The sequence below is a fragment of the Acipenser ruthenus genome, chromosome 45 (assembly GCF_902713425.1).
Source record: "Acipenser ruthenus chromosome 45, fAciRut3.2 maternal haplotype, whole genome shotgun sequence".
NCBI classification, from domain to species: domain Eukaryota; kingdom Metazoa; phylum Chordata; class Actinopteri; order Acipenseriformes; family Acipenseridae; genus Acipenser; species Acipenser ruthenus.
The window spans coordinates 2,680,488-2,702,273 of record NC_081233.1 but is presented as its reverse complement, the minus strand read 5'-3'; the positions used below and the strand labels follow the sequence as shown (position 1 = coordinate 2,702,273).

Below are 21,786 nucleotides of genomic sequence, written 5' to 3'. Positions count from 1 at the left end.
CTAAACCAAACCTGGCTCGGTGCTTTGTGCTATGCTTGTGCTGGTTTTGTGTCGTCCAAATTAACTTCACGACACAAAACCAGCAAAAAACTATTTTTTTTTGTTTAGTTTTGTTACTATTATGGTTTTTGAGATCTTAACAAATATTGTTTTCAGGGGAGCTGGTCCAGTGTATGCTTCACCTCAGCGGGCTTGCTCCCAGTTCCCTATTGTAGCATTTTTATTTATTTATTTTTTTATTGTCCCGAATTCTGTAGCGATTGTGTTCCCTCCAGTATTTCGCAGTTTGTTTCGCAGGCGCGATTACGTTCAAATCTGAAAGGCAGTGTTCAACCACACAGTTCTATTTTTATATAATATAATAATAGTGAAGGGGGTTGAATTGAAAACGCCCAAACACAGTATCGTAAAAGGAAAACAATAAAAAAAAGTTGTGTAAAAAGTTATCAGTTGCTGCAATAATTATCTGTCCTTTGGTGCCATCTTGCGGATATTTTCTGTAATGCGGTTTATTTTATCCTCAACCAAAATGGCTGCTATTCCAATGTTAAGTATATGAGTGAAGCCAGGTATTGCCCTATTTGCTGTCTGCCAATGCGGCGTTGTTTCCGTGTTGCAGCGAAAACCGGTGTTTTTACAGTTCCGGGCAGGCAGTTAATTCTGAAGGAAACAACAACGCGAAACCTGGTAGGAAGGAAACTGCAGAACTTATAAAATAACGAATGAATATTTTTCGCACCATATCTGTGCTTAACAACGCTTTCCAATGATCTATCAAGCTTTCATTGTGTTTCATTACACTTCGCTGTTTATAAGGCTTATCCTGTTTTTAATTATGCCTTATACCACTGTCCCTCTCTCTATGCTTCACAATGCTTCCCTGTGTTTTACTTTACCACTGTCCCTCTCTCTGTGCTTCACAATGCTTCCCTGTGTTTTACTTTACCACTGTCCCTCTCTCTGTGCTTCACAATGCTTCCCTGTGTTTTACTTTACCACTGTCCCTCTCTCTGTGCTTCACAATGCTTCCCTGTGCTTTACTTTACCACTGTCCCTCTCTCTGTGCTTCACAATGCTTCCCTGTCCTTTACTTTACCACTGTCCCTCTCTCTGTGCTTCACAATGCTTCCCTGTGCTTTACTTTACCACTGTCCCTCTCTCTGTGCTTCACAATGCTTCCCTGTGTTTTACTTTACCACTGTCCCTCTCTCTGTGCTTCACAATGCTTCCTTGTGCTTTACTTTACCACTGTCCCTCTCTCTATGCTTCACAATGATTCCCTGTGTTTTACTTTACCACTGTCCCTCTCTCTGTGCTTCACAATGCTTCTCTGTGCTTTACTTTACCACTGTCCCTCTCTCTGTGCTTCACAATGCTTCCCTGTGCTTTACTTTACCACTGTCCCTCTCTCTGTGCTTCACAATGCTTCCCTGTGTTTTACTTTACCACTGTCCCTCTCTCTGTGCTTCACAATGCTTCCCTGTGCTTTACTTTACCACTGTCCCTCTCTCTGTGCTTCACAATGCTTCCCTGTGCTTTACTTTACCACTGTCCCTCTCTCTGTGCTTCACAATGCTTCCCTGTGTTTTACTTTACCACTGTCCCTCTCTCTGTGCTTCACAATGCTTCCCTGTGTTTTACTTTACCACTGTCCCTCTCTCTGTGCTTCACAATGCTTCCCTGTCCTTTACTTTACCACTGTCCCTCTCTCTGTGCTTCACAATGCTTCCCTGTCCTTTACTTTACCACTGTCGCTCTCTCTGCGCTTCACAATGCTTCCCTGTGCTTTACTTTACCACTGTCCCTCTCTCTGTGCTTCACAATGCTTCCCTGTGCTTTACTTTACCACTGCCCCTCTCTCTGTGCTTCACAATGCTTCCCTGTGCTTTACTTTACCACTGTCCCTCTCTCTGTGCTTCACAATGCTTCCCTGTGCTTTACTTTACCACTGCCCCTCTCTCTGTGCTTCACAATGCTTCCCTGTGCTTTACTTTACCACTGCTCCTCTCTCTGTGCTTCACAATGCTTCCCTGTGCTTTACTTTACCACTGTCCCTCTCTCTGTGCTTCACAATGCTTCCCTGTCCTTTACTTTACCACTGCCCCTCTCTCTGTGCTTCACAATGCTTCCCTGTGCTTTACTTTACCACTGTCCCTCTCTCTGTGCTTCACAATGCTTCCCTGTCCTTTACTTTACCACTGCCCCTCTCTCTGTGCTTCACAATGCTTCCCTGTGCTTTACTTTACCACTGTCCCTCTCTCTGTGCTTCACAATGCTTCCCTGTCCTTTACTTTACCACTGTCCCTCTCTCTGTGCTTCACAATGCTTCCCTGTCCTTTACTTTACCACTGTCCCTCTCTCTGCTTCACAATGCTTCCCTGTGCTTTACTTTACCACTGCCCCTCTCTCTGTGCTTCACAATGCTTCCCTGTCCTTTACTTTACCACTGTCCCTCTCTCTGTGCTTCACAATGCTTCCCTGTGCTTTACTTTACCACTGCCCCTCTCTCTGTGCTTCACAATGCTTCCCTGTGCTTTACTTTACCACTGTCCCTCTCTCTGTGCTTCACAATGCTTCCCTGTCCTTTACTTTACCACTGTCCCTCTCTCTGTGCTTCACAATGCTTCCCTGTCCTTTACTTTACCACTGTCCCTCTCTCTGCTTCACAATGCTTCCCTGTGCTTTACTTTACCACTGCCCCTCTCTCTGTGCTTCACAATGCTTCCCTGTCCTTTACTTTACCACTGTCCCTCTCTCTGTGCTTCACAATGCTTCCCTGTGCTTTACTTTACCACTGTCCCTCTCTCTGTGCTTCACAATGCTTCCCTGTGCTTTACTTTACCACTGTCCCTCTCTCTGTGCTTCACAATGCTTCCCTGTGCTTTACTTTACCACTGTCCCTCTCTCTGTGCTTCACAATGCTTCCCTGTGCTTTACTTTACCACTGCCCCTCTCTCTGTGCTTCACAGTGCTGCCCTGTGCTTTACTTTACCACTGCCCCTCTCTCTGTGCTTCACAATGCTGCCCTGTCCTTTAGTATGACTGTAAACTGTGCAGTGCATTTTTAATACGATATTCGGCTCAAATGGGAAATGATAACAATCTCTCTGCTTGTATAACGAGTTCGCTTTTAAGCTCGAAACTTTATTTTTGGGGTCGTCACTAGGACAAAGTTCGGTCAGTCTGTCACACTGAAACATCTTTCTGTATATCTGGTGCAGTGTTTCCCAGTTCTGGTCCTGGGGACCCTCCTGTCTGTTTGTGTGTCTGTGCTTCTGCTGGGTTTTGTTCCAGCTGAGGAGCTGCTCACAATTGCTTTATTGAGCCCTTAAATGAGGGTCTGCTGTCTGTCTGTCTGTCTGTCTGTCTGTCTGTGTGGAGTTTGCATGTTCCCCCAACGTGTTTGCATGGGTTTTTTTCGCCACCGAGCGCTCCGGTTTCCTCCCACAGTCCAAAAAAACATGAAAGCAGCTGTGGGGAATGTTTGCATGTATTGATTCCCATGGTGGTGCTTCAGTATGTGTGGTACTGCTGCTGCACAGTGCATTGATGGTACCGGACAGACAGCACTGCCATGGTTAAAGAAATAGGACCATGATGGCACAGTGTTGGATTACATTATGGGTACCATCACTGTGATACTTCAATTAGAAATCAAACAAAGTCCCATTGGATTCCCGTAGTGGTGCTATAGTATGTATGGAACTGCTGCATGGTGCATTGATCAGCTATGGATATTGCATGAGTGCGTGTATGAAAGATCTGGTGCCTGTATTTCTTTTTTTTTTGTTACATATAATAGTTGTTGACTTTTTGTTTTTATTAAATTTAAATAAAATGGATGTGTTTTTTTTATTTTCACACACCCCTCTTCTTCTCAGATGGAACGTTCCACTGCCTTTCCCTCCCGACCTCTCAGCAGAGTGGTTGTGACCAGCTGTACCCATGGCGATGAGCTGGGAGGAGTCTGTCTGGTGAGGGAGTGGCTGAGGCAGGGCAACACCCCCTTTCTGCACTGGCGCAGCTTCAGAGCTCAGACACTGTTAGCCAATCCCAGAGCAACCAAGCAGAACAGGAGATACCTGGAGACAGACCTGAACAGGTGCTTCACAGCAGAGATATTGAGGTGAGTGAAACACCCTTTATGTAACTATTCAACCAGGGTCAGTCTGTGTGTCTTTGTATTTGTGTCGGTCGGTCTGTCTGTCTGTGTCTACATCTCTCTAATTCCAACTGCATCTGCTTGTGTCTCTGAGTGAGTCTGTCTGTCTGTGTGTTTGTGTGTCTGTCTGTTTGTGTGTCTGCGTGTTTGTGTGTCTATGTGAGCCTGTCTGTTTGTGTGTGTCTGTGTCTTTCTGTTTTTGAGTCTGCTGCTTGTATCTGTGCGTGTGTGTCCATCTATGTCTCTGTGTCTTTTGTGAGTGTGTGTCTGTCTCTTAAGACGTCTGGAAGTCTGTCTGTATACAATGTTAATTTCCTCTCTTCCTCTCCCCCTCTCTGTCCCCTCTCTACCTTTCTTTCTCTCTTTTCTCTCCCCCTGCCCCTTTCTCTCAACTCTCTCCCTCTCTGTCTCTCTCCAGGTCTCTCTCTCCCCTACTCTCCTCTGCAGTGTTTTGAGCTCCAGCAGCCCTTTGATTACCCCCGAGACGAGGAGGGCGTCCTGACAGCCTGCATCCACCCAGAGAGACAGGTCAGTGTGTGTGTGTGTGTCTGTCCTGACAGCCTGCATCCACCCAGAGAGACAGGTCAGTGTGTGTGTGTGTGTCTGTCCTGACAGCCTGCATCCACCCAGAGAGACAGGTCAGTGTGTGTGTGTCTGTCTGTCTGTCCTGACAGCCTGCATCCACCCAGAGAGACAGGTCAGTGTGTGTGTGTGTGTCTGTCCTGACAGCCTGCATCCACCCAGAGAGACAGGTCAGTGTGTGTGTGTGTGTCTGTCCTGACAGCCTGCATCCACCCAGAGAGACAGGTCAGTGTGTGTGTGTCTGTCTGTCTGTTCTGACAGCCTGCATCCACCCAGAGAGACAGGTCAGTGTGTGTGTGTGTGTCTGTCCTGACAGCCTGCATCCACCCAGAGAGACAGGTCAGTGTGTGTGTGTCTGTCTGTCCTGACAGCCTGCATCCACCCAGAGAGACAGGTCAGTGTGTGTGTGTCTGTCTGTCTGTCCTGTCAGCCTGTATCCACCCAGAGAGACAGGTCAGTGTGTGTGTGTGTCTGTCTGTCTGTCCTGTCAGCCTGTATCCACCCAGAGAGACAGGTCAGTGTGTGTGTGTCTGTCTGTCTGTCTGTCTGTCCTGTCAGCCTGTATCCACCCAGAGAGAAAGGTCAGTGTGTGTGTGTCTGTCTGTCCTGACAGCCTGCATCCACCCAGAGAGACAGGTCAGTGTGTGTGTGTGTGTGTCTGTCTGTCTGTCTGTCCTGTCAGCCTGTATCCACCCAGAGAGACAGGTCAGTGTGTGTGTGTGTGTGTCTGTCTGTCCTGACAGCCTGCATCCACCCAGAGAGACAGGTCAGTGTGTGTGTGTGTGTGTGTGTGTGTGTCTGTCTGTCTGTCCTGTCAGCCTGTATCCACCCAGAGAGACAGGTCAGTGTGTGTGTGTGTCTGTCTGTCTGTCTGTCCTGTCAGCCTGTATCCACCCAGAGAGACAGGTCAGTGTGTGTGTGTCTGTCTGTCCTGACAGCCTGCATCCACCCAGAGAGACAGGTCAGTGTGTGTGTGTGTCTGTCTGTCTGTCCTGACAGCCTGCATCCACCCAGAGAGACAGGTCAGTGTGTGTGTGTCTGTCTGTCTGTCCTTACAGCCTGCATCCACCCAGAGAGACAGGTCAGTGTGTGTCTGTCTGTCTGTCCTGACAGCCTGCATCCACCCAGAGAGACAGGTCAGTGTGTGTTTGTTCCGTGTGTCTGAGTCTCCTTTGAAGGGGGGCTGTGATAATTTTAATAAAGCTAATAATAACAATAAGAAGAGAGGATTTTAAAGATTGTTAGTTAGCATTCAGGAGGGAGGGAGGGAAACGTGCTTTCAATAACACATCATTAATAAGCCAGATTTACTCAAAAAAAAAGAGTAAACTTATTGCCTTAATATAAATAAATAAGTTGAGCTGCTCATTTAGTTTGAGTTGTGACGTTCTCTGGAGCTGGCTACACTCATAAGAAGTAAATTCATGAGGGGTTACCATCTGGCTCCAGATGAACCGGACACTGTGAGACAGACCGGGATTTCAAACTTGCCCCGAATCTGAAAGTAATGAATGTGTAAATGAACCATCCTTCACTACAATGAATAACGCTGCTTAAATACCCGCATCCACATCAAATAATTGTATTATACTAGAATGAATTGCAGCCAGTCGCTGTTTCTTTTCTGTTTGTTAATATTCAATCACCAAATATGAAAACACAATCAAAGCATCCTCCTCATCATCACCCCGCTGCTCTATCCATAGATTAGCTATTCATTCATTAAGATCTGATCAGAAGCAGCTGATCAGTGGGACTTGTTTGCTGCACACAGCAATTCCACCACAGGATTAATCTCAGCAAAGGTGGAGCTCATTTATACGTGAATTACTCTTAGTTTAGGGGCAAGTTTGAAATCCCGGACTGTCTCGCAGCGTCCAGTTAATCTGGAGCCATATGGTAACCTTAGTTTCTTTATTTCATTTATTTGGTTGGGACCATGTGCAATTAAAACATTCTTGATTGAACATGCGATGACGCGTTGCACATTCCGATTTAGCCTAAGCTAGTTTTCATCGGTTGTCCCAAAAACAGTTCATGTAACTTCATCCATTTGAGTTTGATTTATAGTTAGTTTGAACATTTTCATTCAATTTAAAAAGTAAACAGCTAGCTGAGGCAATAGCTGGCTTTTTATTAGAACTTGTGCTTTTTGCGAAAGAAACAAAGTGCTGGAATCAGGAAAGACGCGGAGATGTAGACGGAGAGAAGCTGATCAACCAGAAAAGGGATTTACCAGTGAACTTATGGTCTGTCAAAGCAACAGTTTACAGGCCTGCGTATTTCCTGCAGATTTGGGCTTGCTGTTTTTTTGCAGGTGTTTTATATGTTTGAGAGCCACGGGATGCCGTTTTTTTAAAGCTTGTTTGAGTTTTTTATTTTATTTTATCTGACTTCAGCACAAAGTTATTGTTTTAAAAACTGGTTGCAGGAGTAGTTTGGGCGATTGACTGGCCTCGATGTATCCAGCTGCCTTCAGCATTATTCACACCCTTCATAGACTAGAATGGGTTTTAGCAAAATAAATGCAAGTGTACATTCAGTATTTGTTGTATAAATGAATGAAAACATTGATATTTTTAGACATACTTATATTTGTTCCCATATGTTCTGTATATCTGTCTTTACAACAGCCAAAAATGTCAGCATTTGCCCTGAAACTTTGTGTCTTTCCAAGTTCAGTAATCCTCTCATCTATGGTCAGGGGGACCTTTTCGTTTCTCCGTGTCTTCTCTCTTCCTTTACAAGAGAGCTGCGCTGTTGTTGTTGTTTTAATAGTATGATTATTGATTGCAGATAAAAGCCAGACTAAAATGGTCGTTTAATACAGGTTTGAGTCCAGTGATTAAAATGTTTCATTGCTGGGTAAGAGAATTGCGGTCACTGGTCGATATATGAAATGAATGTTCTTAATTTGGTAAATGGCATGGGACTAATTGCAATGCATGAACAGCCACACCTTGTATTTTCTTTCACACCTGTCTAACTGTGGTTTGCACATCGTCAGCAGGCATTCTGCGCATTCCTTTCTGTGTGAATGTAGATCTGTTCTGCACAACAGTAGCACAAATTCCCCCGCTACATTATGCTCGGGACTATAGCTGTAATATACGAGACAAATTATTCTTTAGCAATGTCTCCAAATGCATTTTAGATCTTTTTAGAATGCATTTAGAAATCTTCAACGGATTTAGAGGTGAAGTGATCATTCGACTTGCCCTCTCCCCTCCCTCCAGACAAAGGCACAGAAAAAGTCCCTTTCACAATCAATAATTTCCGAGAATCACGGGCTTACCGCCCTAGTCAGTGCAGCAGCACTCGAGATACCTCAAATACAGTGCTGCTTGAGTGAGTGACTCTCAGTGTGTGTTAATAAATCAATAAGAGAGGATTTTAAAGATTGTTAGTTAGCATTCGGGAGGGAGGGAGGGAAACGTACTTTCAGTTTACTGCCGTTAATGACGGTAAACTGACAACAAACTACCGGAACTGATTCCCGGGTACAAAAAAAAAGTCCCTTCAGTTCCACTGTAGTTATGGCAGTACTAATGTAAATACAGTACATATAACACATTTAAATACATTGGCAACAAACTACAAAACTCCCCCCCCCCCATTCTCCCCTCCCCCCCACCATTGCCTTTCATATAAGTAAGTTGAGCTACTCATTTAGTTTGAGTTGCGAGAGCTTTCTCCGGATCTGGCTGCAGTCCTAAGAAGTAAGTTTGTGTAACTCCTTAATGCATTTGAGTTCAATATACATTTTAAAAGTCTAGTTAATTTGAACATTTCCATATCATTTAAACAAACACTTTGCTGAGGCAATAGCTGGCTTTTTTTTTAGCTGCCCTTGCAGCTCTTCTGTTTCAGCCCTTTTTGTCTCTCCATGGAATCAACCAGATTCCAAAATCTGGTCAGGAAACTGTGATTTGGGAATTGGGTTGAGTAAAGGAATAGGATTATTCCTTGTAATAATTTGAGGATCCGAGTCAGCCAAGCGAATCACATTATTATTATTATTATTATTATTATTTATTTCTTAGCAGACGCCCTTATCCAGGGCGACTTACAATTGTTACAAGATGTCACATTATTTCACATTATACAGATATCACATTATTTTTACATACAATTACCCATTTATACAGTTGGGTTTTTACTGGAGCAATCTAGGTAAAGTACCTTGCTCAAGGGTACAACAGCAGTGTCCCCCACTGGGGATTGAACCCACAACCCTCCGGTCAAGAGTCCAGAGCCCTAACCACTACTCCACACTGCTACCCATTACCAGACCTGAGATTGCAGCAGACCGGAGATTGTACTTCAGTTGTACAATTTTATATGCCTACCTGTCCTTCATGAAGAGGCAGAAACCAGCTGTGGGGAAAATTAATGATTGAATGTAATTAATGATTGAATGTAATTTTTAATTTTACTAATACAGATGGTTGGAATGTATCTGTGTTTTGATTTTCCCCCTTTTTTCAATTCCTCTCCTCTACAGAAGCGGCTGTAGAATAGGTTTAAGGTTTAAGAACTCTGTATAAACAATGAATGGCAAATGGTCTTTGGAAATTTAAAAGTGATTCTTGATTAGATTAAGAAACAGACACAGGAACAGATATGCAACTGGTCCTGGAAGATACCAGTTATTTGAAGTTAAGCGTCTCCAAAAAGGTGACAATGGTTTGGAGAGAGCTGAATAATTTATTGTTCTGTTCTAAGTAGGGGGAGCAATGGAATTGCAGGGCAAGCATGCTGTGATGATTAAAGTATTTCTCTTAAGAGAAATTAAGAATTATATGAGAACACATAATATTGATGCAGGATCTTATTAATCAATAAAGTTTGATGAATCTATTACAAACTTGTAACTTGACATTTTGAGGGAAAACTATAATGACTTAACTGTTTATATGGAGAAAATACTGAAAATATTATAAATATAACATTAAAAATAACTAAATAGACACATGTATTGTAATATAGACTTTAGTAAAATGTTTTCCTAAAATGTTATAGTTAAGTCAAAAGGGTGAAACAGTGTACCGAGATGACAGATTTGGTTGTGTATATCCAATCTGGTATCAAAATATTCATATTGGACTGAGCAACACAGATTTACAGGTCAAATGAAAATCCAAGTCAGATTAAGGAAGTTATGAGAAAAACAAGTTTTACATCATTCATTTGAAAATTAGGTAATTAACTTTAAAAACCTTTGAAGTTAAAATACACCTCTTTCTGATATCAGCCACCAATCAAAGAACTTATTTTGAGAAAGACAGTGATTGGCTGAGAGTGCAAACACACCCCTTTGGCGAAAGTTTAAGAAAAGGTTTTGTGCACTAGAAGGATGTCTAAAAAAATTCCATCTACTTGTGACCATTTGATTTGAGGACCAAACTACCATTTCCTGTGAAAATTTGTGAACACTGTTGGAAGAAAACTTGAACTATTAAAGGAAACTTTGAAAGCTGTGAAAACTGAAAAGGTAAAACAAATTTGGTTTAATTAAATATTGTCAGCCGAGGTAACTTTGTTGGGTAGCGTAAGCTGGACAATTATTATATTTATTCACTATACCTTACAATAAGGAGCGCTGTTATTAAAAACTTCAAGTGAAGATCAACGTGGGATAGTCAATAACTTTGATTCAAAGAGAACACCACTTCCTTCTTCAAAGACACTGACAAAACCTGGAACGGATCAAAAACTTTTGGCTAACCATTGGGATTTTTGCTACCCAAGTGGAATTCTTCATTGACTGAGTTTAGACCCGAGTTGTTGCAACCAGACCTATATATATTTTCATTCTGGAAAAAGTTGCCTATGTTAGTTAAATGTATGTTTCTGTTTGAAATATTATCTAGAGATCTGTTTTGTGTAATACAATAATAAAATTCACATTGTCTGTGGTTTGTTTTGTTTGAAAGTGGACACTTTTGTAAGTATAAAATTCAAAGCTTTAATCATTAAAAATTTAGCCAGAACTGCAAGTGCATAATATAATTCTTAAACCAGCACCCTCCAGAGACTATACCCTGTCCTTCATGAAGAGACAGAAACCAGCGCCCTCCAGAGACTATACCCTGTCCTTCATGAAGAGACAGAAACCAGCGCCCTCCAGAGACTATACCCTGTCCTTCATGAAGAGACAAACCAGCACCCTCCAGAGACTATATCCTGTCCTTCATGAAGAGACAGAAACCAGCGCCCTCCAGAGACTATACCCTGTCCTTCATGAAGAGACAGAAACCAGCACCCTCCAGAGACTATACACTGTCCTTCATGAAGAGACAGAAACCAGCACCCTCCAGAGACTATGCCCTGTCCTTCATGAAGAGACAGAAACCAGCGCCCTCCAGAGACTATACCCTGTCCTTCATGAAGAGACAGAAACCAGCACCCTCCAGAGACTATACCCTGTCCTTCATGACGAGACAGAAACCAGCGCCCTCCAGAGACTATACCCTGTCCTTCATGAAGAGACAGAAACCAGCGCCCTCCAGAGACTATACCCTGTCCTTCATGAAGAGACAGAAACCAGCGCCCTCCAGAGACTATACCCTGTCCTTCATGAAGGGGCAGAAACAAGCGCCCTCCAGAGACTATACCCTGTCCTTCATGAAGAGGCAGAAACCAGCGCCCTCCAGAGACTATGCCTTGTCCTTCATGAAGAGACAGAAACCAGCACCTTCCAGAGACTATACCCTGTCCTTCATGAAGAGACAGAAACCAGCACCCTCCAGAGACTATACCCTGTCCTTCATGAAGAGACAGAAACCAGCGCCCTCCAGAGACTATACCCTGTCCTTCATGGAGAGAGAAACCAGCACCCTCCAGAGACTATACCCTGTCCTTCATGAAGAGACAGAAACCAGCACCCTCCAGAGACTATACCCTTTCCTTCATGGAGACAGAAACCAGAACCCTCCAGAGACTATACCCTGTCCTTCATGAAGAGACAGAAACCACCACCCTCCAGAGACTATACCCTGTCCTTCATGAAGAGACAGAAACCAGCACCCTCCAGAGACTATACCCTGTCCTTCATGAAGAGACAGAAACCAGCGCCCTCCAGAGACTATACCCTGTCCTTCATGGAGAGAGAAACCAGCACCCTCCAGAGACTATACCCTGTCCTTCATGAAGAGACAGAAACCAGCACCCTCCAGAGACTATACCCTGTCCTTCATGAAGAGACAGAAACCAGCACCCTCCAGAGACTATACCCTGTCCTTCATGAAGAGACACAAACCAGCGCCCTCCAGAGACTATACCCTGTCCTTCATGAAGAGACAGAAACCAGCGCCCTCCAGAGACTATACCCTGTCCTTCATGAAGGGGCAGCGCAAATCACTGTGAGAGATTTGGCGCTTATCCGATGATAACTGGCACGTGCGTGATGATAACTGGCGTTTGCACAATGATGTCGTATGTTCAAGAAAGCTATCTCGTATGTGAAAGATCATACAGTTTTCTCGTACATACAAGTTATTATCACGTATCTACAAGATCATATAGTTATCATAAAGTACCAGTTATTATCACATGTGTACTAGATCATATAGTTATCATATAGTACCAGTTATTATCACATGTGTACGAGATCATATAGTTATCATATGGTACCAGTTATTACCACATGTGTACGAGATCATATAGTTATCATATGGTACCAGTTATTATCACATGTGTACGAGATCATATAGTTATCATATAGTACCAGTTATTATCACATGTGTACGAGATCATATAGTTATCATATGGTACCAGTTATTATCACATGTACGAGATCATATAGTTATCATATCGTACCAGTTATTATCACAGGTGTACTAGATCATATAGTTATCATATAGTACCAGTTATTATCACATGTGTACGAGATCATATAGTTATCATATGGTACCAGTTATTATCACATGTGTACGAGATCATATAGTTATCATATGGTACCAGTTATTTTCACATGTGTACGAGATCATATAGTTATCATATAGTACCAGTTATTATCACATGTGTACGAGATCATATAGTACCAGTTATTATCACGTACGTATGAGATAATCCCACTATTTTTTTTTCATCTTGCAGTTCAGGGCTTCCATAAACAATCAAATTTCCTTCCTAATAAGCAAATACAATCTATCCATACAGAGAAGAAGGACCAGAGACACAGGGTAAGATGCTTTAGATTTTATTTCCTTCAAGGATGCATTTGGAAGCATGATAATTATGCATTGCATTTGTCGGTGTTGCAACAGTTGTGCTCAGCATAACAACGTTTTGAAAACATGCATCCTCTAAGCGTAATAGCTTCACCTGTAATACGAACAGTATGTCCTGAAAAATAAAAACAGTTAAAAAAATTAGTTCTACAAGGACAAAAGATAGGAAGCATGAATTCTTTCATTTGCAGTCTGATGGAAACATTTCTTGCTCTGCCTGAGTAACTCACTGAGTGTCTCGCTCTCTGAAGCTGAAGTCTTGTGGGCTACTTCATTGTAATATTTTTTTATTTGGAATCAGCAATTATTTTTACCCCTGTTTTCTCCCAATTTGGAATATTCAATTGAGAGCAGCTCAGTTGGAATAAAAACCAGCGGGGTGGGGGGGGGGTACTCCAGGACAGGTTTGGGAACGACTGCTATACAGCCTCTCCAGTGCCGTGGCTGCAGGGATTGATTTGGAGCAGGGGTGTCAGTCAGTCAGACTCTGGTCCTGCAGTGCAGTGTCTGCTAGTTTTCATTCCACGCAAGTCCTCCTCAATGACTTCTTTGTTCTAATTATTTAATTAGCTAGATACACTGAACCCCTAATCTATGTCCCAAAATATTATTAAGTAATTGAGAGCAGAAGTTGGAATGAAAACCAGCAGACACTGCAGTACCGACCTACAGGAATGGAGTCTGACACCAGTGGCTTGGAATAAAATAAACTGGCTTCCCCCTCTTACCCTTTTCTCATATGATAATATAAATGTTATGGGACGATTGGGACACAGTGACCCCCATTTCAACACATAAGTTTTGTTTTAAAAGACTTACTGAAACAAACATCAAGGCCTTTACGACATGTTATGTTATCTCTACCATTAACAGTACACACAAGTGTCTCTGCATCTGAAAAACACAATGTTGAGAATCAGCACTCTGGGCTCAGAATTCTGTAAATTACATGTGCTGACATTTGTATTTACAAATGAATAATTCAGGTACAATCAATCAATCAAACTTTATTTTATATAGCATCTTTCAAGGTGAGCCACCCTCACAAAGCGCTTAACAATAAAACTATTCAATACAATAGAAAAATATACAATAAAATATCATAATAGAACTGAATTATAATAATAAGTAATAAAAGGAGAGAAAACAACAACAATTAAAAGTGAAGAAGATTTGCTAAGCCTGCGTGCCAGATACAGAGAAGCATGGTTAAATTAGCAGGAGAAAACAAACTAGTAGCACTACTCCTAGAAACTAAGTGTGGAAGATAATAAGCGGAATTCAGCAATGATTAGACTGAAGCCAGAATGAAATGCAGGCTCACAATCAGGTGGAATAAGCGCACAGGGAAGCTTGTCTATGAACTCAATCAAGATATATATGAGAGTAAAAACAAATAGCTTCCTTTAGTAATTAGAGTTTGAGAAAGAAAGAAAGAAAGAAAGAAAGAAAGAAAGAAAGAAAGAAAGAAAGCAAATTGGCTTAAAACATGTTTAAAAGGACTTCACAGGGTGACAAAAATAAAAACCCAAAACCAGAAGCCCTAATTCTATTTTTACAAAGTGGACAAATAGCAGAACTCCAGGTGAATATCACCAATCAGCCCAAATTATTTGTGAGCCACAACTCTTTGGAAACAAAAGCATTGACCTTGATAAAGATCTGCATTGCCATCAGAAACCTGCATGACAGAGCTAGCCTACAGAAACAGCTCCGATCGCAGTGATACTCTGAGAGAGAGCAGTGAACAGAGAGAGGCAGCAGGGTTGTACTAGGTATAAATGGGTAATTGTATGTAAAAAATAACATGATATCGTCTGCTAAGAAATAAAATACTCACAGCCGCAGAGGAGAGCCAGGGAGAAAACGAGCATGAGAGTCTTCATGGTGTCTGCTGGTCTGGAGCTGTCGAGGCAGGTCTGTAGAGTTGCAGTGGAGAAGCAGACATATTTATACCAGAGCACAGCACTGGAGGGGCTGCTGGCACTGCCACTTACATAACAGGCTTGAATTTGAATAAATAAAAAACATTAAACAAAATAGCTGCAACGTGGCATCACATTGACAGCTGACTTCATTAGATAAACATCACTGTAATATATTTCTGAAGTTGAAAGATGTTTGTCACAGACTTGTCTGGGGTCAGAATTCAGATTACTGTCCTGTATTAGAATGTATTGATGAGAAAAAAATACACGTATCTCAAAAACTGCAAAACTGTAGTTAGAGCACTTTAATAGCCATGGGCCCCGGAGTGTATGAGTATTAAAGTGGTCTACTTCAGGACATTTCTGTCATCTTGAGAAAATGAATTTCCTGAATTTCTCATATCAATAATGCAATTCTTAATATCAGCAATTTTTGTTGTTAATATCAAAAATGTAATTCTGAATATCAAGAATTATCAGTATTCATTTTTTATATAAAAATACAATTCTTAATATCCACAATAGTATATTATTATATACAAAAAACTATGTTTTTAGTGAAAGTAAGAGCTGAACCCACGACCCTCCTCCGGGTCAAGAGTCCAGAGCCCCCTAACCACTACCTCACACTGCTGCTCTAGCACAACCCTGCTACCTCTCTCTGTCAGGTAAGACCGCCACGGCGCTCTTACTTCACCCATGTTTTGACCAGGCTTTCCAGCACACACTGCTTAACAGGTGGGTTCACTTTAGACAACATAAGTAGTCACCACCACTGGGCAGGTCAGTGAGTTGCTGATGATTCAAAAGTTCTCTGAAACAGCCTAATATATACCTTAGAACAGTGGTTCTCAATCCTGGTCCTGGGGACCCCCCTGTGTCTGCATTACTTTTTTCCAACTCAATTTATTAACACTCAATTCAACTAACAATTTGCCTAATCAAAGCTGTCTGGGGATGTGCTGGAGTTATTCCGTCAGGGGGATAGGATTTTGGAGGAAGATGGAATTCTCTACCACTGGGGTCCCACAACAGATCCACTCTGATCAAGGCAGATGTTTTGAGGGAGAACTCATTCGACAACTGTGCCAACTGCACAGCATTCACAAGACTAGGACAACTCCATATTGGCCGCAAGGTAACGGTCAATGCGAACGCTTCAACAGGACCTTACATGACCTTTTGCGCACCCTCCCCTCTGAGAAGAAACAATGCTGGACAGAGTGTTTACCACAGGTACTCTTTGCATATAATACCACACCACATCAGTCTACTGGCCAGTCTCCCTGTGTTTTAATGTTTGGCAGAGAACCTCAATTAACCGTGGATGGACTTCTTGTTTGGAGGATGTGGCCAGAGGCCAGCAGGGGGCAGAGGTACAGACTGGATGGCAGAACACCAGGAAAATCTGAAGATCTGTGTATCAAAGTGCTAAACACCATATGGAAACAACAGCTCAGCAGAGGGGGAAGGCTCATAACAGCAAGGTGAGGGATTGTGCTTTAGGAGGGCCAGCTTGTTTACCAGAAAGATCATTGGAGAAGAGGACGCAATAAAATCCATGACCTGGAACCCTACCCTTTACCGAGTTGTACGATGTCCCACTGACCAGGGACCTGTGTATTCGATTGCTCCAGTAGAGGTCGCTTGCCCAGTGAAGCAAGTCCATCGGACTGAGCTGAGCTGTGTCCAGCACACTGCTCACTACCCGGGGAAGAGGAGAATGAGGTCTTAGATCCAGGTATTCCCTTTGATTATTTTAGCATGGAGGATTGTGATTCTGATGAAGACGCCATTATTTTAGAGGTGCAGTGGATGCCACTTGACCCACAAGATAACCCAGCAGAGAGGATGATGCTTGTTCCTGACGTTGAGGAGTTCCCTGTATTGAATGAGCCAACTAGACGGACAAAGGAGACCACAGCAGGCTACCATCCCAACCCTCATCATCTTCCACAAGCTGCAATGTCTCACGGCCAGCAGGTAGGGGCGGAGGTAAAAATTCAGGTTACAGATCTTCCTGTGTCCAGGTTATCCAGCAACTGTAGCAATGTCCCTTATGCTTGTTTTCGCACTTGGCAAGTTTCCTTGGGGTAATTGATGTGGCATTGATTCATTTAGCGGGGGTGGAATGTAGCTAGTGGGACACTAGGACCATGCAAAAGGAAGATACTAGGAACCCCTATTTGAGGATGCAACATCGATAATGGATAATTGCAAAGCATATGACATGGTTTATTTAGATTTCCAGAAAGCTTTTGACAAAGTCCCGCATAAAAGATTAATTCTCTAACTGAACGCAGTAGGGATTCAAGGAAATGCATGCACATGTATTGGGGAGAGGTTAACATGTAGAAAACAGAAAGTACTAATTAGAGGAGAAACCTCAAAATGGAGCGAGGTAACCAGTGGACTACCACAGGGATCAGTGTTAGGTCCTCTGCTATTCCTAATCTACATTAATGACTTGGATTCTGGTATAGTAAGCAAACTTGTTAAATTTGCAGATGACACAATAAAGTGGCAAACACTGTTGCAGCAGCAAAGGTCATTGAAAATGATCTAGACAAGATTCAGAACTGGGCAGACACATGGCAAATGACATTTAATAGAGAAAAGTGTAAGGTACTGCATGCAGGCAATACAAATGTGCATTATAAATATCATATGGGAGATACTGAAATTGATTTAGGAATCTATGAAAAAGACCTAGGAGTTTATGTTGACTCAGAAATGTGTTCATCTAGACAATGTGGGGAAGCTATAAAAAAGGCCAACAAGATGCTCGGATATATTGTGAGAAGTGTTGAATTTAAATCAAGGGAAGTAATGTTAAAATTGTACAATGCATTAGTAAGACCTCACCTAGAATATTGTGTTCAGTTCTGGTCACCTCGCTACAAAAAGGATATTGCTGCTCTAGAAAGAGTGCAAAGAAGAGCGACCAGAATTATCCTGGGTTTAAAAGGCATGTCATGTGCAGACAGGCTAAAAGAATTTAATCTATTCAGTCTTGAACAAAGAAGACTACGCGGCGATCTGATTCAAGCATTCAAAATTCTAAAAGGTATAGACAATGTCGACCCAGGGGACTTTTTCGACTTGAAAAAAGAAACAAGGACCAGGGGTCACAAATGGAGATTAGACAAAGGAGCATTCAGAACAGAAAATAGGAGTCACTTTTTTACACAGAGAATTGTGAGGGTCTGGAACCAACTCCCCAGTAATGTTGTTGAAGCTGACACCCTGGGATCCTTCAAGAAGCTGCTTGATGAGATTCTGGGATCAGTAAGCTACTAACAACCAAACGAGCAAGATGGGCCAAATGGCCTCCTCTCGTTTGTAAACTTTCTTATGTTCTTATGTTCTTATATAAAATGGATGTGGTAGCTAGTTTGAGGAATGGTGAATGCCGAGTCTGTTTTCGTCTTCCGGGGTCGTTCTTAACTACAAACTGATCAGGTAAACCGGTTCACCTGGTTGTTTATGAAGATGTTTTTAAATGGGTTTATGTCTAAATGTACGATTCTATTAATTTATCAATAGAGCAACGGGATGATGCTTTGATTGTATTTGCATGATAATATTGACGATTGAATATTAATAAACAGAAAATAGTGACTGGCTGCAATTTATTCTTAATATAATCCAATTGTTTGATGCGCATGCGGGTATTTAAGCACCATTATTCATTGTAGCTAAGGATGGTTCATTTAAACTTTCATTTATTTCAATTTAGCTTCCAGTTTGAAATGCCGTTCTGTCTCACTCTTTGTGTTTCTTGTCTTCTAGGACCTGAGCGTCGATTATTGTTTCTTCTCATTATTTTGATTACTGTTTATTTATTTGATTTGTATTACTGATCCTCTTCTTTTTATTTACTGTACCTATTTGCTTTATTGTTTGTTTACAGAGCTAGCGTCCTTGTTGTTTAACTTTATTTTCTGCTGGTTCAGTATATCTCCTCTTTATACACCCCGTGTTTCAGTTAGTGTAAATTATTTCTGCTGTATTTTACACTGTATCTCTACAACAAAGTGCAGCCCTACCACTGTGTGACACACTGTAGACGATCCAGACACAGGGAATAGTCACGTTTGCTTTATCTGACTTCTTGATATTTGTTTGCACATTTATTTTGCATTGCTGGTTAATTTCACACTTTGTATTTATTTCTTTTTCATGTTTTTTTTTACTTTCTTTTGTGTTCGTAATCACCTTTCCTGTGTCTGATGTGACTATCGTCGTTCTGTAATATTCTGATATCAAGAATTGCATTTTTTATATTAAAAATAATCAAACTGTAATTATTACCAGAGGAAAAAGTTGTTTGTTTTAAGCCTCATATCCAAGGATTCAAACCTGATCCTGTGACCCTTATTCACGTTCACCATGGTTTACTCTGAATGACTGTGATTTACAATGATTTCATCTGGTATGCTGTGTTATTACCACAGTTTACAAGGGTATTGCCATGGTAAACTTGAATAAGGGGCACTTCACCTTTATTTAAAGACCACCTGCTCATGTGAACACTTTAAGTTCATCCCAATTGTCACACGGGGTGACGAATGGGGCTGCAGCATTTCTCATTTAGTGTCAGGATTATGTACCCACGTGTGCATTTAAATATGTGTTGTTTTCTCTTTTTTATTTTTATTTTATTTTTCATACACGTTTGTTCCTTTGCGTGCTGCAGCTTTCGATTCATTTAGTCACCCCGAACTGATGTAATTAACATTGAATTGTGTACCTGAGATAAGTGCTATTCTAATCTAGTTTCGTTTTTTTGAGGAAGAAAAATCCCGTACTTTTAGCCTTGTCTTGTTGTTTGTCGTTGGATGCGTATTGTACTGTTTTTGGTATTTTGTGTCTGGCCTTAATTGGATTCCATTTCTTCGTCTGTTTATGTAAATTAAAGATAGCCATTATTGCACTGTTTTTATAGCAAGCCCACAAACTATAGAAGGTGAGGGAGGGGGAGCTGGAGTATAGGGTGGGAGCGACTGTAGCGAGAATTATGGTTTGGATTTGTGTTTGATTCCTGTGTGTTTTGTTGTTTATTTTCTTTAGTTGTGATTCCAATCGGGGAGATGTTCGGTTATCCGGTGCCGGACTGTCTGCCACGGGAGGACGCTGGATATGCGTTTGCACATGAATTGCACTTTACCCCTGTGTTTTTGATTGAACATTAGATTTTTTGTTGGATGCTTATTATATTTTTTGTGGTGTATTTTTGTTTTTTTGCTACTTTGGCTCCGAGCCAACAGAGGGAGCCCCGTTTATCATTTTCTTTGTTACTTTGGCTCCTAGCCAAGTGGTGGAGTCTTTCTACCCTTTATGTTCTACTGTTTCGTGCAATAAACCCATTGCTGTAAGTACTTTTAAAAGCTGTCTCTTGCCCTCTTGCTTGGTTTGGTTTGGCAATGCAAACTGCTTTAAGCTAGTCAGAATTTGAACCTGTGGTTAGAAGGGGATAAAGTTTTAACATTTTATCTAATATTATCTAGGGTCCTAGTGCCCTGTAAAGCACTGGGTGGCATAAATTGGCAGACTTCATTAGTTACAATGAGTGACATTAGCCATTTTTAGGTTGGGGCTATAAAGGCTTGCGAGGCACCCCGTCCTCGTGCCACACAATGATATTTCTGCTTTTATTTACCTGTATTAAGAGACCACCTGTCTAACACGACCAATGACCTCAATTTTCCTGCCCAGCAATGGACTCGCAACCATTTTAATCGGCTTTTATCTGTTGCTCTCTTGTAAAGGAATAGAGAAAACATGGAGAAACGAAAGGATCTGACCATTGATGAGAGAATTAAAGTTACTGAAAAATGTGGTGTTGGAGAGACGCAGATACAGAACATTTTGAAATGGAATGGAGAAATGGGCATATTCATTGCTGCTTTCACAAAATGATTTCTTTGTTAATGCATTAGTAACTAAATGACTGTAATTCAATTCCAGTACTTCCTTTTGTTCATAATCCATCTTATAGTTATTATTAATTTCTTAGCAGATGCCCTTATCCAGGGCGACTTACAATTGTTACAAGATATCACGTTATACATATATCACATTATTTTACACACAATTACCCATTTATACAGTTGGGTTTTTACTGGAGCAATCTAGGTAAAGTACCTTTCTCAAGGGTACAACAGCAGTGTCCCCCACTGGGGATTGAACCCACAACCCTCCGGTCAAGAGTCCAGAGCCCTAACCACTGCTCCACACTGCTGCCCTAGTCTTTTACAGTGTATTTTAGACACACATAATTACAGGAAGGCATGTTGGAGAGAAATAGAAAATGTATTGGGGGGGCTTTGTGTTGAGAAGAGGCTGCTATTGAGCAACCAGATGCTGGACACACAGGCTACAATTTGCCTGTTCCTTGAGTGCAGGTCTCTTAATAAAGGGTAGTATCTGTCAAACAGCAATACTAGGCCCTGAGTGAGCAGCTGTGTTAATAAATGTTTCTGATGTGTTTATCAAATCATTATTATGCCAGTTAACTAACTAACTGACAGGTTGTTGCTACAAAAATTGCTGCTTTTCGACAAGACCCTATATAAATGTACCAAGGTTCCTGTGCCACTGGATTTTGGAACAAGGTATGATGGTAACAGTGTTAAAGTTCAATGGTGCTGTATAATATATGTATACAACCTATACCACCAATGGACAATGACCTATTATGGTACTATAATGCAGTACAACCATAATAACACAATGGTATACAGCTACACTATACCATAGCACTAGACATAGCACCGCAGTATGGTGTTGCAATTAGATACCATGATACTTTTTAGAAATAAAAAAATACAATGCTGTACTATGGTGATACAGTATTATAGGACCATAACACAGTACA

At 41.6% G+C, this 21,786-nt stretch overlaps 2 long non-coding RNA genes across 3 annotated transcripts; one reads left to right on the top strand and one right to left on the bottom strand.

The window, feature by feature from the left end:
- Nucleotides 1–602: 602 nt before the first annotated feature.
- LOC131696839 (uncharacterized) lies at nucleotides 603–20,290 on the top strand. Of its 2 annotated transcripts, XR_009319761.1 has the most exons (4): nucleotides 603–687; nucleotides 3,882–4,126; nucleotides 4,581–4,690; nucleotides 19,980–20,290. It is a non-coding gene; the product is annotated as an uncharacterized LOC131696839 (long non-coding RNA). The 2 variants fall into 2 exon arrangements; XR_009319760.1 differs by lacking the exon at nucleotides 19,980–20,290 and having other exon boundaries at nucleotides 4,581–5,373.
- LOC117404990 (uncharacterized) lies at nucleotides 12,932–14,958 on the bottom strand. The gene is made up of 3 exons (XR_009319759.1): nucleotides 14,819–14,958; nucleotides 13,798–13,872; nucleotides 12,932–13,093 (listed from the first exon to the last, which is right to left on the bottom strand). It is a non-coding gene; the product is annotated as an uncharacterized LOC117404990 (long non-coding RNA).
- Nucleotides 20,291–21,786: the final 1,496 nt, after the last annotated feature.